At 47.4% G+C, this 16,437-nt stretch overlaps 1 long non-coding RNA gene across 1 annotated transcript in view; it reads left to right on the forward strand.

The window, feature by feature from the left end:
* The window catches only part of LOC144728978 (uncharacterized), a 29,937-nt gene extending 16,544 nt beyond the window's left edge, over positions 1-13,393 (forward strand). The window contains exon 2 of the long non-coding RNA XR_013587603.1: positions 1,818-13,393. This is a non-coding gene — a long non-coding RNA (uncharacterized LOC144728978). The remainder of the gene's footprint in view (positions 1-1,817) is intronic.
* Positions 13,394-16,437: the final 3,044 nt, after the last annotated feature.

Consider the following 16,437-nt stretch of genomic DNA (forward strand, 5'->3'; position numbering starts at 1 on the left):
TCCCTGCCATTTATTCTTGACACAGACGCTAGCGATACGGGCATAGGCGCCGTCCTGTCCCAGATTAAGAATGGGGTGGAAAAAGTAGTCGTGTATGGTAGCCGTGTCCTGTCCCCCGCAGAACAGCGTTATTGTGTTCCTCGCAGAGAGCTGTTGGCCATGGTTTATTTCGTACAACAGTACAGGCCATACCTCTATGGCAGAGAATGTATTGTCTGCATGGATCATGCGACCTCCTTGAAGGTTGATCAACCTTCTGGCCAACTTTCGCGTTGGCTGTAAATTATGCAGGAATACTCGTTCCGTGTGACATATCTTAAAGGGGCTCGGCATTGCAATGCTTGTCCCGGTTGCCTCAATTGCAATGCTTGTCCCGGTTGCCTCAATCGTCTAGCTGTGCATGTTCGTTCGGTGCGGGCCATTGTAAACCTCCGACGGCGAGTTCAGCTACTTCATGGCAGCGTCCGACGACGCTGAGCCCGCCAAGGTGTTTGCACCTGCGGATAGCGTTTTGCACCCAATGCGCTCTTAATGGATTTGAGAGCAATTGGATGATAATTCCCTGATGGCCTTGCGGCGTCACGCGGAATTGGAACAAAATGCTCCTGTGCCTGCTGACGGGTACTTCAGGATGACCTGTTGATATTGAGGGAAGATATATTATACCATTGTCATGTTGTCGTCCCCACTGCCCTTCGCGGTATATTGATTCAAGTGGTGCACGAGGATAAATTGTTGCATCTCGGGGTCCGGAAGACCCTGCTAACGCTACAGCGTGATTATTATTGGCCAGGTATGTCAAGTGATGTGTACCACTTGGTCCAAGGATGTACAGAGTGTGCGAGTAGAAAACCACTGCTGAGGAAGTCTCAGCCTCCGCTGCCATCCATTTCAGTTTCACGGATTAACGAGTTGGTCGTGCTCGATATCCTTGGGCCCTTCTCGGCCACTCCAAGAGGGAATAGATTTCTCTTGGTGATGGTTGAGTATTTATCACGATGGCCTATGGCTTGGCCGCTGCCTGACCAGTCGGCGGCTACGATTGCTGAGGCGTTTTTGTACGGATATATAATTGACAACGGGGCCCTTGAGCAGTTGCTCACTGACCAGGGGTGGAATTTCTCGTCGAAGCTGCTACGCGAGGTCTGCGACACTTTGGGCACTAAAAAAATTAGAACGTCGCCATACCATCCCCAGATGTATGGGTGGTAGAGCGACTGAATAGGACTTTGACATCTCTGCTCTGTCAGGTGGTTCACGCGATGCGTATAGGATGGCCCCCCATTCTTCCACGGGATTCTCAACGTTTTTTCTCATGTATGGAAGGAAAAATGTATCTCCTATGGACGCTTAATTGGGTTCGTCGCAGGAAAAGGGGAAATCCAAATTGCCTAGGCACGTGCAGATTACGCTGGGATGCATTTCGGCAGCTCGGGAAGCAGCCAAAGTGAACACCACCAAAGCACAGGCGGCTAATGAGCGAAATGCGGGGAAACGGGATCACATACTGCTGTGGTCCATAGGTGACAGCGCATGGTTGCATTGCCCGCAGGTGCTGGTAGGTACATCCCCCAAACTTCATAAGCCTTGGCAGGGTCCCGTGGAAGTAATCGAGGTCAAAAGGCCACAGTGTGTGCGTGTACGGGTGGGCCGTTGCCATTGGTTTGTCCATCCATCTCGGTTGAAACCATTTATTCCTCCTCGGGTTGACTCTTCATCTCCAAACAGTATATGGCTGGTGTCTGTTGTGTCCCACGAGCCGGTGATGGTGTGGGCAGAGGGCATACGTCAGAAGGATTGTATCGTGCCGTCCACAGCGTCCGAGCCCATGACAGTGGACGGACTTCAAAGCCTCACCGAATGGGAGAAGTTGCCTGCTGCCACCGAACCTGCAGCACCTGTGCAGCCAATGTTGCCACCTACTTCTCCGGGGGTTCCAGCGGTGTGCACACCCCCTGTGCAAAAGATGGAGACCGTCCCTGTTGATGGACCGGCGTCGCGAACACGGTCTAAATGTTTAATATTCCGTTAATATGAATGTTCCTGTGTGTTGTTTAAGGGAGGGGGGATTGTGCTTGGTTGTTGAATTGTGATTTTTTTCCTTTCTCTCTTTTCCCCATCTCGTTCCCTCTCGCAAATTCTCGTCATCCCTTGCCTTGTGAGGTGCTTCTGCTTATTTCGGCGGATTGTTCCGCTTAACTTAAGAAAACCCCGAGTCGTTGCTGGGTTAATCTCTTTTTTTGCTGTACTCTAACATTGTACAAGGGTGTTCCTCACCTGAAATTTCGTTGGTTTTAGCCAAGACGGCTATGTTTTTTATGAGAGGGGGGTGATGTAATGACAGGGTGACACCTGCTGACATGACAGAGTGACACCTGCTGGCCTGGGAAGGGATTCATGGGTACGGCCAAAGAGGTAACAACCAATCAGGGAAGGAGGTGTATCTGGGGCAAAGGTAACAGGTGGGACTAGCCGAGATACTCAAGGAACCTGTTCGAAGGTTCCACGAGAGGGCTTGGCCGGAGGCGGGGCTTAGCCACGCCTGGGGGATATAAGGAGGAGTGGACCCACAACTCGGGGCTCGTGTGTGGGGTCCTGGGTCCTGGCGTGTCGCTGTTCACCGACATCTCTCTCCGTCGTCCAGCCACGTGGAAGATCTCCTGCGTGGGTTCCATCGCCATTGTCGTCATGCCGCCAGCTAGCGGTGGAGACGAGTGAGGGTGAGGGGATGACGCCGAGTAATCTGCTGTGCGTGTAGCCAGTAGAGGTGTTATTGCCTAGAGTATATTCAGTGGGAGGAAGAACCAGTGTTGGCTTGTGTTGTGCCCAGTGTGAGTAATAAAGAAGAAGTACCCTCTATACGACGTGTCGTGGAAGTCGCTCATTACACATATTTGGGGGTGGGAATATAAAAATTACACATTTGGATTCAGTTGTCACATACGCCATGGGCGCATGTCCCTATTGAAACATCGTCGGATTGCAGTTGGAGTCATGTTGAGATACCTTGGCAATGTCATTGTGTCAGTAGGGATTTTTAGGGGCATTTGCAACGGTTGAAAGCTGTGTGGGCCGGGTGCGGGACGCCAAATTGAAATTTAAGCCCCGAAAATGCCATTCGTTGAGAACGTCTGGGTCATGTTGTCAGCGCAGCGGGAGCCGCCACTGACCCGGAGAAAACGAGTTGTGTACGCACGTGGCCAGTGCCGGAAACAGTGTCGGAGGTGCGTAGCTTCGTGGGATTTGCGTCGTACTACCGTCGATTTATTAAGGATTTTGCTACAATTGCGAGGCCACTGCATACACTGACCGCTACGGGTAAAAAGTTCCTATGGGGGTGTCGAGGTATAGCGTTCGTTCAAATGCTTCGGGACGTTTTAGCAGATGCACCGCCAGTCAGATCCCAATTTTGGAGAGATGTTGGTTGGACACCGATGCCAGTGATGCGGGCATAGGTGCTGTTGTGACTTACCAGAATGTGGCTTCGGGCCTCCCGTTCTAGAGGGTCGGAGGATCGGCCCTTCCTTCGGCTCATAGACGATCTCCGAGTAAGGTGGGATGTCGTGTTGCAAAAATGTTGTATTGGGGTACCGTTGTGCTTGAGGGGAAAACTTATTCATGATGTGCACAAGCGGTTGATGCATCTGGGTGAGAAGAAAACCGCATTGACTTTGAGTAACGATTTTACTGGCCGGGATTGCAGAACGATGTTCGTTGTACATAAGGCATGTAACGGGTGCACGCGGCGAGAGGCGCCGGCGCGACCATTTCGGGTGCCATTGCGAGCACCGGTGGGTTAACTGGGTAACACGAAGCGGAGGCAGGCGGCTAATGAGCCTCCGCGGAAACCATGGCAAACCGGCTGAGCCGGTAACATCCTGCCCCCCCGGCGCGTCGCTCGTCCCTGCTTCGCCTCCTCCTTCCAACGTCGGTAGCGCCACCGTCGGAGGAAGATCGTCTTCAGAAGATGGTGCAGAAGATGGTGCAGGGATGTTCTTTCTTCTGAGCTGTTTTGACATGCCGTTTCACTTCCGACACCAATGTAATAAAGGACTCTTAAGACAGTGTAGGTCTCCGTTGTCCTTTATTCGGGTTATTGTCTCTCTCGCCCCTGCGGCGTCCTCGCTCAGACCCGCACCTCCTCCACCGTGCACCCTGCAGCCACACCGCTGCTCCGCTCCGCAGCCTCACCGCTGCTCCGTCTGCAGCCACACCGCTGCTCCGCTCTGCAGCCACACCGCTGCTCTGTGTGCCCCGCACACTCCGCTAGCTCTTCACGCCCGGCTAGCTTTCCACACTCCACTAGCTCTCCTCCGCTAGCTCTACTCCACTAACTCTATCCCACTAGCTCTGCTGTGCCCCACGTACACCGCTGACCGACGGTGCCGTGGCCTACCACCACGTGGCAATGGCGCCACCCTCTCGCCACTGCCCAGCGTGGCCTCCTCCTGTTTCCACTCCTTCTCAACTCCCAGATCCCTTCCGGTTCTCCCCCTAAATCCTCTCTCTCACGTGACCCTGACTCCTCCTTCTCCTCACGTGACCCAGACTCCGCCCCCTCTTTCCTTGCTCGCATTACACACAGGTGGCAGAGTCAGCCTTGACCCAGGTCCTCCACGAGGCGGCACAGAGTGAGGGGATTGATGTTGTTTTTGATGTCTACCGACAGACTTCGATCAAAGATGCTGAATGACTGAACCGGGGTGTAGACACCACTCTCCAGTACAAAAACCTTGCAAGGGGACACCACGCTCAGCAGTGGAAAAAATTCCTGTGCAGTCCCTCCAACAAGACCAGTCTCATCAAGTTTCTGGTGGAAGAGTGGAAACTCCCACGATACAGAGAGATGCTGCATGGAAAGGTGTTGTACATGACCTGTGAGGAAACCTGCTACAAGTTGCCAGAAGATGAGTGTGAGGAAGTAGCAGAGTTGCACTCCACGCATGAAGAAGCTGACACCCGTCTGCTCCTGCATGCATTGCATGTAGCAAATATGGGCTCAAAGGCAGTTATCACAGCTGAGGACACTGATGTCGTGGTGCTTTGTCTTGGCTTCCAGAAAGACATCACTTGTCCCATCTACCAGAAGTGTGGGACTGTTGTGTCTATACCCTTTTTTAAATTAAGAACAATTCAAAAAAAATATAATAATTTTTTTTAATCTATATATATACCTTTTTTTTTTATTAATTAATGAAAACAACTCACTTCTCCTCACAAGAACACCAGGAATCCATGAAACATGGAGGGCGGTTAAAATGTTGAGAGTTCGGTCACAAAGAGGTCATGGACATCCAGATGGACAAAAGATGTATGGACTAGCCTCCCAAGACATCTGGAGATGTACAAGATAAGGGCAGAATAAATAACGGTTGAAACTTCGCGTTTTCTTAACGTTTTCCTTACCGAAAAGTAGAAACTTAACAAAGATAATTAACCAACAAACAATAATATTTTTTTTTATTATTATATGTTTCCTACCTACACGACCTTCCAAAAAAAATAAAAATAAAAACTAAAGAGTACGAATTCCAGAAAGCTTAAGTGGAAACATAATTACGCTTAACCTCAGGACATTAAAATATAACTCAGAATAAACACCAATCTCTGGAGAACTAAACTTGGCGAAGCCAAAATAATAATGTGACGAGAATCATTACGAATATTCATTAAACATAGACGAATGATTACCACGATACTAAGACCGAAGGAACTCATAAAATATAATTCAAGAATAAATGTAACACACAGGACCACATAAATGTATTACAAACATCTCCTCAGCCACCTTTGTCTTCCAGCGGGGTCTGACGGGCAAGGAGGGAGCAAAAGGTCACAAGGGGGGGGGTGTCTGCTTCTTCTCACTCTGTCTTGTTTGTTTTCTCTCGCAAGAGACGCGGAGAGAGGGGAGTCACGTTTTGAGTTAGGCACGGGCGCACACCGCGAAAGGAGCAGTTTGGGTTGAGTCGTGCTCAGTCTCGCAACTCGGCTTGCGACGCGGTGTTGCGACGGGGCTCGCAAGAGAGCGGAGGCGCGTCGTGCCTCGAGGAGAGATGGAACGACGAGACATCGTTAAAGTGACAGTCTGAGAGCAGTCTGTCCGAGTCGCGCTCAGTCTCGCAACTCGGCTTGTGACGCGGTGTTGCGACGGGCTCGCAAGAGAGCTGGGGCGGTTGTGCCTCGAGAAGTGATGGAACGAGGAGGAGTCGTTCGAGTCGCAGAAGTCTGAGTTCAACCTGAGTTGGGGCTGGGTTTCAGCCGTGCTCCGGCTGGCGGAGCGTCGTGAGGAAACGAAACACCGATGCCGATAGCAGGTGTCGCTTCTCGCAGAACGAAGTTAAGTGCGAGTGAAGCTGGCAGCTGCACGAACAAAGGAAGTACGGAGCAGAGAGAGTGACGAGTGACGACAAGCAATCAACCTGTAAAAGGGCGGAGATCGCCAAGCATCGACCAAGCGTGCAAAGCAGAGAGCGCGAAGCAGTGGAGAAAGCCTGGTCAAACGGCTGTGGAGAGAGCGCAAGAGCAGCACGACTCGGACGTCACCGGGCGTCACCGAGCGTCGTGCCAACTCGTCATCCAGCAGTGGAGAGAGAGCGCAAGAGCAGCACGACTCGGACGTCACCGGGCGTCACCGAGCGTCGTGCCAACTCGTCATCCAGCAGTGGAGAGAGAGCGCAAGAGCAGCACGACTCGGACGTCACCGGGCGTCACCGAGCGTCGTGCCAACTCGTCATCCAGCAGTGGAGAGAGAGCGCAAGAGCAGCACGACTCGGACGTCACCGGGCGTCACCGAGCGTCGTGCCAATTCGTCATCCAGCGGTAGAGAGAGAGAGAGAGAGCGCACAAGCCGAGCGACACGCTGAGCGAGGGAGCAGCAGCGGCCACGCCCAACCCAGAGAAAACTTCTGGCCGCTGTTTGTATAATCCCTCCCCCACCCCACAAGCTAACGACACAATTAACATTACGAGGGGACAACGCACACACAACACGCACACGAATAAGACTTTCAAAAGTTATCTTTGTGTTTCAAAAAGGGTTGCCATTTCGAGGTGGTGCGTTCAATATCAACTGATCGTGCAAAGCAGTGCTGCCGTCGAGTTACATGAATAAGGAATATTTAGTCATTCATATTAGGTAATTGCATAGTATCGCAAATGCATAAGTGTTTATTCATTCATTTTAGTCAAATGCATAATATCGTAATTGCATAAGAATTTTAGTTATTCATATTAATCGAATGCATAGTATCGCAAATGCAAAAGAGTTTGGTTATTCCTGAATTATTGACGCATGCTTGACCTGCATGATAGAATGTCACATGCTTGTTAGAATAAAATTGCTTAACACCAACTGTTCGAGTGCTTCTTTCCAAGTCCATGCAAAACTGTCTTATTCATAAAAGCTGTATCCTGTGATGAGATCTGAACTGGTGACCTTAAATATCATAACACACACTAGGATAATCGGTAAACGTTTAATCGATGATAATCGTGTTATCCTGATTGACAACTCTGGATAAACGAAGCTGAGCCTAATTATCACAACTGCACACATTAACATCATCGCAAGCATCCGCATAAATTACTACGATTATCTCAGCGATTATCATAATTTATGCATATAATTACACGCATCATCATAATTTATGCATATTAATACACACATTAACATAATTAATGTGATTTGCGCATTTTTCGGAAAATTATTAATTTTTATTATTTTTAGCAAAATTTCATAACCCGACACATACAACATAATGGGTGGCGTCGTCCGGGATCTCTCACAGACAGTGTTTTGCATGGATGATGGAATGAACCACTACGTGTTAACCAGAATATCGGGATCAAACATTGCATTGTGATTGTAAACGGGCGTAAAACAAAAAAAAACGCCCTCTAAGGTTAAAACCCAGAATAGCAGGTTGAAACAGAGACAGTGGAATTAAGATAATATCGTATCAAACCGATTGCATCCTGTGATAAATGGTGTTAGAGGTACACACTCTGAATCGGAAAATTACAGAATAGCTCGAGTCAAACTGACCACACTCTGTGAGATAATTGTTTTATAAGTACTCTGAAAAGGAATGTCAAAGTAACTTCTGCCATACCTAAGATGCTTGGATTAAGAATAATTTTTGAATGGGTTACGGGATACTGCGAGCTCGTATTAAAACGTACCGACCAATCTGTTACAAAGCAGTACAGTCAGAGAGACATATGGGAAGGGAGCTGTATCGATAACACGAACACACCTCGGGGGAAACTAATTGACTGGATAAAATGTAACGAAGGCGAACACGATGCAAAAGCTGCAGAGAAGGCAGGACAGGACTCATTCCTTTTCACACAGGCATACAGACAGGGATTGTGGAATGAAGGAAAATTCGGAAAGGAAACAGGAGATAAATCGTCTCTAATAAACGAGGAAAAATGTCCTCACACCATCGTAAGGGAGGAGAAATCAGTGCTCGCGACACCAGCGAAACTCACAGACGTGGATCCACAGAATAAATATGGAAGTAACATTAAATCACACTCTTGGGTACGTGGACAGAGTCCAGGGACTAATCGCAAAAAAATTATGGATATCGAACAAAAAATCCTTGACAAACAGAAACCCTCACAATTCGAGAGAAGGGATGGAGAGATACATATGCAAACAAAAACATGTGAGATTGACAACTTCACAGATAGAGGGAAGCAAAATGTTAAAGTAAAGTCGACAGGACGTGCTCCACTAAGGGCAGAGGCAAAAACTGAAGGGAAATGGCAACACGAGCGACACGGCATTGGGCGCGCACACAGAAAATGCACACCGATTAATCACGCCCGACACAGAACAGATAAAAGTGACAGATTGCCTGATGATAACTTGTTTGATGATGACGCTGACGGCGATCAACTTTCGGAATACTTATTCAACAGTAAAACCCTTAAATTGATGGACAAGGCTCTAGTCAGAATTCCCGATTTTGACCCCCACAATAAGACTATGGATATCCACACACATATCGCAACAGTGGAAGAGGAGGCAATGATTAGAGGGTTGATGAGACGGGATGAAAAAGCGAGTTTGTTGAAACGAAGCTTAAATAAAGATTCTATCCCATGGGTAAAGTCACTACCACACAAGGTTAGAAATGATTTTAAACAACTGAGCCTGGCAGTGATTCGGAAGTTTGGAGAATATTCGACACTCACTGAGGGGTTTTATGCTGTAAAATCGATGACCCAGGGCATGGACCAAGATCCACGTGACTACCTCGTACAATTTAAATGAGCGTATTATGCAGGCGATGTGAATCAATACCACGAAGGAGATAAAATGTTCAAAATTATGTTTTTTGAATCCTTGAGCCCAGAGATTACAGAAAGGGTGAGAATGGTTTTGAATCCAGAAACCGCATCCTTACGCCGCATAGAGAGCAAGGCGTACATGGCATGGTTATACAGAGCTAAGAATCAGAATTCGGATCCAGAACACAGGGAGAGGGATAAGGAACCCAGCCTCTCAGAGAGGAATAAAAATCACCGAACAGTCCCACAATGCCTAGAAGAGCAAACACACACGCACCTGTGGCAAAATAAACCAGAGAGAGGTTGGCACGAGAATGAGAGCGGCACAAAGCCGAACATTCAGAGGAATCGCAGGAGGGGGAGGTTCAGAACAGAACCATACCAACACCCCATGCCACGACACACACAAGGTCAAAATTACCCACAGAGATGGCGAAGTAACAATCCAAAAAAAATTTGGCACCCAAATGGGAAAAACACTGGGCCAAAAATGTACGAGAATCGTAGGAGGGAGAGGTTCAGAACAGAACCATATAAACACCCCATCCCACGACACACGCAAGGTTCAAATTACGCACAGAGATGGCAAGATAACCACCTAGCGGGAAGGTGTTACACAAACCGCGGAGGTATGGATGCGAACATGCAGAAGAATCGTAGGATGGGAGGTCAAACACAATCGATCCAATTCCGACCAATTCCTCCACCGGCTATACCAGGAGGGAATAGAGGAATAACACAGAATGCGGTCCAAATACATGATAAACAACCCACAGTGAGCGCGAGCGAGCGGCCAACACGCGCCCCACCCGCCGAGGTATTAAACCCGAAGCTCAATGAGAAATACAGGCAGGCTGCAAGTGACAGGGCGGGCAAAAACGTGGACAGTGCTTCCGTAAATGACGCGCGGATCGAATACAAGGACAGGGTTGCATTGAAGCGTGATCGGACAGTACAAAAACAGACAGCAGGGACACGCCCTGAGGAGCGCAGGCATGAGCCTTTGAATGGAAAATATCCAAGGGAAACCAAAATTTATGTGGATCGGAGTGCTAAAATGGAGACGAATGTCCATGACGTAACGGGAATGGTGTTGAAATCCAACACACTCGTAAAAACAGAGGGCAACATTACGAGGGACAGAATTAAATCGACACACTGACTCGGCAAATGTGCATGTAATCGCAGAGAGAGCGAATGCCAGTGATGACGGAGTACAGAAGTTGGTTGTGTGCGCGAATTCTGATTATGTGCAGCACAATTTTACACCACACACTCCCACAACGCGAGAGAGTGAGAGGGGAAATTACAAAAACGAACCGGAAAACCGTGATCGAATGATCAAAGTGATAAGTGGTAAACCAGACACTCGGAACTTGGTAAAAAGATTGCAAGGATGTAACAGGAGGAAAATAACGCAAAAATGCGTTCGAAACCGCTACCTAGCGTTTCCCAGGATTTAACAAAAACAAAAAAATTAATATCCGTCGGAGTTATGATGTATGAGAACCATGTAACTGGTGATATCGATGTTAAAGTTTTGTTGTATTTTCCTTGCTTATTTCAAATGTAACCTTGTTAAGATTGTGATACATATGCGCGCGCTTTTGAAGGAATGCGTTATGGATTAGTACCGATGTTTAACGTTGTGTTTTATTTCTTTTGCTTATTTCAAATGTAACCATGTTACGATTGTGATACATATGCGCGCGTCGTAAGAAATAACCGCCGAGAGTGAGGGCGGCTTATAGATTCATAACACAAAAAAAAGGGCATTTACTTGGTTTGAAAATTCGCCAGTGGCCAAATCGACCCCTGATAATTTTAAAACGGGCGGATTGTTGTGTCTATACCCTTTTTTTTAATTAAGAACAATTCAAAAAATATATAATAATTTTTTTTAATCTATATATATATACCTTTTTTTTTAATTAATTAATGAAAACAACTCACTTCTCCTCACAAGAACACCAGGAATCCATGAAACATGGAGGGCGGTTAAAATGTTGAGAGTTCGGTCACAAAGAGGTCATGGACATCCAGATGGACAAAAGATGTATGGACTAGCCTCCCAAGACATCTGGAGATGTACAAGATAAGGGCAGAATAAATAACGGTTGAAACTTCGCGTTTTCTTAACGTTTTCCTTACCGAAAAGTAGAAACTTAACAAAGATAATTAACCAACAAACAATAATATTTTTTTATTATTATTATATGTTTCCTACCTACACGACCTTCCAAAAAAAATAAAAATAAAAACTAAAGAGTACGAATTCCAGAAAGCTTAAGTGGAAACATAATTACGCTTAACCTCAGGACATTAAAATATAACTCAGAATAAACACCAATCTCTGGAGAACTAAACTTGGCGAAGCCAAAATAATAATGTGACGAGAATCATTACGAATATTCATTAAACATAGACGAATGATTACCACGATACTAAGACCGAAGGAACTCATAAAATATAATTCAAGAATAAATGTAACACACAGGACCACATAAATGTATTACAAACATCTCCTCAGCCACCTTTGTCTTCCAGCGGGGTCTGACGGGCAAGGAGGGAGCAAAAGGTCACAAGGGGGGTGGGGTGTCTGCTTCTTCTCACTCTGTCTTGTTTGTTTTCTCTCGCAAGAGACGCGGAGAGAGGGGAGTCACGTTTTGAGTTAGGCACGGGCGCACACCGTGAAAGGAGCAGTCTGGGTTGAGTCGTGCTCAGTCTCGCAACTCGGCTTGCGACGCGGTGTTGCGACGGGGCTCGCAAGAGAGCGGAGGCGCGTCGTGCCTCGAGGAGAGATGGAACGACGAGACATCGTTAAAGTGACAGTCTGAGAGCAGTCTGTCCGAGTCGCGCTCAGTCTCGCAACTCGGCTTGTGACGCGGTGTTGCGACGGGGCTCGCAAGAGAGCTGGGGCGGTTGTGCCTCGAGAAGTGATGGAACGAGGAGGAGTCGTTCGAGTCGCAGAAGTCTGAGTTCAACCTGAGTTGGGGCTGGGTTTCAGCCGTGCTCCGGCTGGCGGAGCGTCGTGAGGAAACGAAACACCGATGCCGATAGCAGGTGTCGCTTCTCGCAGAACGAACTTAAGTGCGAGTGAAGCTGGCAGCTGCACGAACAAAGGAAGCACGGAGCAGAGAGAGTGACGACAAGCAATCAACCTGTAAAAGGGCGGAGATCGCCAAGCATCGACCAAGCGTGCAAAGCAGAGAGCGCGAAGCAGTGGAGAAAGCCTGGTCAAACGGCTGTGGAGAGAGAGAGAGCGCAAGAGCAGCACGACTCGGACGTCACCGGGCGTCACCGAGCGTCGTGCCAACTCGTCATCCAGCAGTGGAGAGAGAGCGCAAGAGCAGCACGACTCGGACGTCACCGGGCGTCACCGAGCGTCGTGCCAACTCGTCATCCAGCAGTGGAGAGAGAGCGCAAGAGCAGCACGACTCGGACGTCACCGGGCGTCACCGAGCGTCGTGCCAACTCGTCATCCAGCAGTGGAGAGAGAGCGCAAGAGCAGCACGACTCGGACGTCACCGGGCGTCACCGAGCGTCGTGCCAATTCGTCATCCAGCGGTAGAGAGAGAGAGCGCACAAGCCGAGCGACACGCTGAGCGAGGGAGCAGCAGCGGCCACGCCCAACCCAGAGAAAACTTCTGGCCGCTGTTTGTATAATCCCTCCCCCACCCCACAAGCTAACGACACAATTAACATTACGAGGGGACAACGCACACACAACACGCACACGAATAAGACTTTCAAAAGTTATCTTTGTGTTTCAAAAAGGGTTGCCATTTCGAGGTGGTGCGTTCAATATCAACTGATCGTGCAAAGCAGTGCTGCCGTCGAGTTACATGAATAAGGAATATTTAGTCATTCATATTAGGTAATTGCATAGTATCGCAAATGCATAAGTGTTTATTCATTCATTTTAGTCAAATGCATAATATCGTAATTGCATAAGAATTTTAGTTATTCATATTAATCGAATGCATAGTATCGCAAATGCATAAGAGTTTGGTTATTCCTGAATTATTGACGCATGCTTGACCTGCATGATAGAATGTCACATGCTTGTTAGAATAAAATTGCTTAACACCAACTGTTCGAGTGCTTCTTTCCAAGTCCATGCAAAACTGTCTTATTCATAAAAGCTGTATCCTGTGATGAGATCTGAACTGGTGACCTTAAATATCATAACACACACTAGGATAATCGGTAAACGTTTAATCGATGATAATCGTGTTATCCTGATTGACAACTCTGGATAAACGAAGCTGAGCCTAATTATCACAACTGCACACATTAACATCATCGCAAGCATCCGCATAAATTACTACGATTATCTCAGCGATTATCATAATTTATGCATATAATTACACGCATCATCATAATTTATGCATATTAATACACACATTAACATAATTAATGTGATTTGCGCATTTTTCGGAAAATTATTAATTTTTATTATTTTTATCAAAATTTCATAACCCGACACATACAACAGGACGCAGAACCGCACTCGGTTTGTCGATATCAGAAAACTGTGAAGGTCACTTAGAGATAGCATCTGTGACAGCCTAATTGGCCTACACGCCTTCACAGGCTGCGACACTGTCAGTGCATTCGCCGGTCGAGGGAAGCTGAATGCCCTGAAGATAGTGAGAAAGGACATTTCCTGCCAATATACTTTTGGTTGACTGGGGCAGTCATTGAATGTGAGTGATGAGCTGTTCCAGAAAATTGAGCAGTCACCTGTCGCATATATGTCGGTAATAGCAGCACTGGTGAGGTGAACGAACTGCGCTACCAGCTCTTCTGCACCAAAAGGGGAGAAGTCGAGTCCAGCTAGCTGCCACCATGTAGAGACTGTCTCTTCATGCATGTTCAACGAGCTGCACGTGCCTGTAAAATGGACTGACATGCACATACATGTGCAGGTTACAGATCTGCAGTAACCAAAAACTGCAGGATGATCCAGAACCTGACTTTGAACTCTGGGAGTCAGATGACGAGATAGACGAGCAGTTTGATGAGTCACACAGGGTGGTGATTCTGATGGTATTACTGTGGTAGTAGTAGTAGTATACATTGATGCACAGTGTGGTGATTATGGACTTGGTTACCCTTGTTAACACCATATAAATACACACAGAGTTTGATAACAATGTAACCTTCTTCACATATACCCATCACAAACGATGTATATGGGATTACATGTGTAATGCTGGTATATCCTGTCATTCAGGTAATCAAGGGAGCGAGCCTGCTGGGAGGTACCAAAAGGAGGGTGGAACCAGAGGGCGGGGGGAAGGCCACGCTAGGGGGATAAAAGGGCAACGTGGGGACAGTAAATGGTCGTATTTATGGGTAATGCTCGGTGGGTCGGGTCACGTCGTCGGGTTGGAATCTTCAATAGCCTCGCGTGAAGAGGGTTACATAGTGTTACATAGTGATAGATGTGTTTACACCAATTATAGAACCCGTCCCGTAAGGGAAGTGTTAATAAACTAATCGCCTCAACTCACGTTGTGTGTGTGTCTTTAGTTGAAGCACTACAACTGGTGTCAGGTGTTACACTAGTTGGTGATAGCGTAGTCTACTAATGTTAACAAGGAGGAAGCAACTTCCAAGGTTCCAACTCTTTGGTTATTTCGGTAAAGTCACGTAGGTACAAAATAAAATAAATCACGACGTTTCGGGCGCAACACAACCGTCCGTTATTAGGTGGGAAAGCATGGTCTGTTGCTGAGGCAGACTGTTTTAAAAGGTTTGAAATGGGTGTAGCCCAAGGGTCATAAAGAAGTGGCAGGGGCAATTGATGTTAATGTGAGAAATTAGCATGTAACTGTAAGATAGGAAAGCGGCCTCCTCGACGAGGCCACAGAAGTGGCTATGTTAATGTGAGAGATTAGCATGATGTTAATGTGAGAAATTAGCATGTAACTGTAAGATAGGAGGAGAGCAGCCTCCTCGACGAGGGCACGGAAGTGGCTATGTTAATGTGAGAGATTAGCATGATGTTAATGTGAGAAATTACCATGTAACTGTAATATAGGAGGAGAGCGGCCTCCTCGACTAGGAAGTGCAACCCAATGGGTGCAATCCAAAGGGCATATGAGTATGAGAGTGCAATCCAAAGGACATGTGAGCATGAGAGATCTAACAGAGAGGTACAGAGAGGGAGACACAGAGAGTCGGAAATAACAGCTGACGTAGGATGTAAACATCACAGTCAGTTAAGACGTTACTTGGTTAATAACGTCCTTCCAATGATTACTCAGTTTGTACCCTTCCTCTCGGTTGAAGTTGTGTCTGTTTTTATATACCTGGATGGCTTCATGAACAAATCTCTGAAGGTAGCCGGTAGGTTTGCAGAGTACCTCCGTCTTGGAAAAATCTATTTCGTGAGCCCACAGCATTAAAACAATGATCGGCAATGGCAGAGGTATTGGTCCTACCGTGTTTCAGATCTGCCTTGTGTTCATGAACGTGTTCCGAGACATGTCGTTTCGTTTCCCCAATGTAACTGCTGCCGCAGCCACAACTCAGTTTGTAGACACCAGGGTATTGCATGTCAGGAATCACTCGTTAAAAAACAGGATGGGAGTCTATGCTTTTGTGTTGATTTCCGGAAATTTAACAAAGTTTCCGTAGCAGATGCGTACCCGCTCCCGCGGATGGATGACTCGATAGGCGCTTTGTCGGGGACAAAGTTCTTCTCCACCCTCAATTTACTGTCAGGGTTCTGGCAGTTGCCTCTCGACGACAGCTCGAAACCTAAGACCGCATTCCGCACACCACAATGCCTTTTCGAATTTGACCGGCTTCCAATGGGGTTAAACTTGGCCCCGACGACCTTCCAAAGATTGATGGAATTGGTGTTGGCTGGACAACAATGGGACGCATGCCTCATTTACCTTGACGACGTCATTGTTTTCAGCCGCACGTTCAAGGAACACCTAGGAAAGTTGCGCGCGGTTTTTCTCAAAATGCGGGCCGCAAAATAAAAATGTAAACCTCAGAAATGCCACATATTGCAAAGGTCTGTCCGGTATCTCGGCCACATTGTCAGCGAATCGGGGATATCGATGGACCCCGACAAAACTGCGTGCGTGCATGACTAACCCCCACATCAGTGGGTGA

The sequence above is a fragment of the Lampetra planeri genome, chromosome 30, assembly GCF_965212315.1.
Source record: "Lampetra planeri chromosome 30, kcLamPlan1.2.h2, whole genome shotgun sequence".
NCBI lineage: Eukaryota > Metazoa > Chordata > Hyperoartia > Petromyzontiformes > Petromyzontidae > Lampetra > Lampetra planeri.